Raw genomic sequence first — 1795 nt, 5'->3', positions numbered from 1 at the left:
ACAGGCGATTTTAAAAAGACGACAGGCGCGCGGCTTAGGTTTTTTTTTTTTTGACCAAAATTAAAATTTCTTCTCCAAACTCGGATATATCATCTGGGGGTCCGAGGGGAGTCCAACGCAGAAGGTTTGGTTGAAATCGGGCCGGTGGTTTTGTAGAAAATGACCAAAAACCAAACAGGCGATTTTAAAAAGACGACAGGCGCGCGGCTTACGTTTTTTTTTTTTTGACCAAAAATTAAAATTTCTCCAAACTCGGATATATCATCTGGGGGTCCAAGGGGAGTCCAACGCAGAAGGTTTGGTTGAAATCGGGCCGGTGGTTTTGGAGAAAATGACCAAAAACCAAACAGGCGATTTTAAAAAGACGACAGGCGCGCGGCTTACGTTTTTTTTTTTTTTGACCAAAAATTAAATTTATTCAAATTTCTCCAAACTCGGATATATCATCTGGGGGTCCGAGGGGAGTCCAACGCAGAAGGTTTGGTTGAAATCGGGCCGGTGGTTTTGGAGAAAATGACCAAAAACCAAACAGGCGATTTTAAAAAGACGACAGGCGCGCGGCTTACGTTTTTTTTTTTTTGACCAAAAATTAAAATTTCTTCAAATTTCTCCAAACTCGGATATATCATCTGGGGGTCCGAGGGGAGTCCAACGCAGAAGGTTTGGTTGAAATCGGGCCGGTGGTTTTGGAGAAAATGACCAAAAACCAAACAGGCGATTTTAAAAAGACGACAGGCGCGCGGCTTACGTTTTTTTTTTTTGACCAAAAATTAAAATTTCTTCAAATTTCTCCAAACTCGGATATATCATCTGGGGGTCCGAGGGGAGTCCAACGCAGAAGGTTTGGTTGAAATCGGGCCGGTGGTTTTGGAGAAAATGACCAAAAACCAAACAGGCGATTTTAAAAAGACGACAGGCGCGCGGCTTACGTTTTTTTTTTTTTGACCAAAAATTCAAATTTCTTCAAATTTCTCCAAACTCGGATATATCATCTGGGGGTCCGAGGGGAGTCCAACGCAGAAGGTTTGGTTGAAATCGGGCCGGTGGTTTTGGAGAAAATGACCAAAAACCAAACAGGCGATTTTAAAAAGACGACAGGCGCGCGGCTTACGTTTTTTTTTTTTTGACCAAAAATTAAAATTTCTCCAAACTCGGATATATCATCTGGGGGTCCGAGGGGAGTCCAACGCAGAAGGTTTGGTTGAAATCGGGCCGGTGGTTTTGGAGAAAATGACCAAAAACCAAACAGGCGATTTTAAAAAGACGACAGGCGCGCGGCTTACGTTTTTTTTTTTTGACCAAAAATTTAAAATTTCTCCAAACTCGGATATATCATCTGGGGGTCCGAGGGGAGTCCAACGCAGAAGGTTTGGTTGAAATCGGGCCGGTGGTTTTGGAGAAAATGACCAAAAACCAAACAGGCGATTTTAAAAAGACGACAGGCGCGCGGCTTACGTTTTTTTTTTTTGACCAAAATTAAAATTTCTTCAAATTTCTCCAAACTCGGATATATCATCTGGGGGTCCGAGGGGAGTCCAACGCAGAAGGTTTGGTTGAAATCCGGCCGGTGGTTTTGGAGAAAATGACCAAAAACCAAACAGGCGATTTTAAAAAGACGACAGGCGCGCGGCTTACGTCTTTTTTTTTGACCAAAAATTAAAATTTCTTCAAATTTCTCCAAACTCGGATATATCATCTGGGGGTCCGAGGGGAGTCCAACGCAGAAGGTTTGGTTGAAATCGGGCCGGTGGTTTTGGAGAAAATGACCAAAAACCAAACAGGCGATTTTAAAAAG

Source organism: Trachurus japonicus, chromosome 5 (genome assembly GCF_045865225.1).
Source record: "Trachurus japonicus isolate A0001 chromosome 5, Traja_1.0".
Classification (NCBI taxonomy): Eukaryota; Metazoa; Chordata; class Actinopteri; order Carangiformes; family Carangidae; genus Trachurus; species Trachurus japonicus.
The sequence above is the reverse complement of the archived record's forward strand: the minus strand, read 5'-3'. Positions refer to the sequence as shown.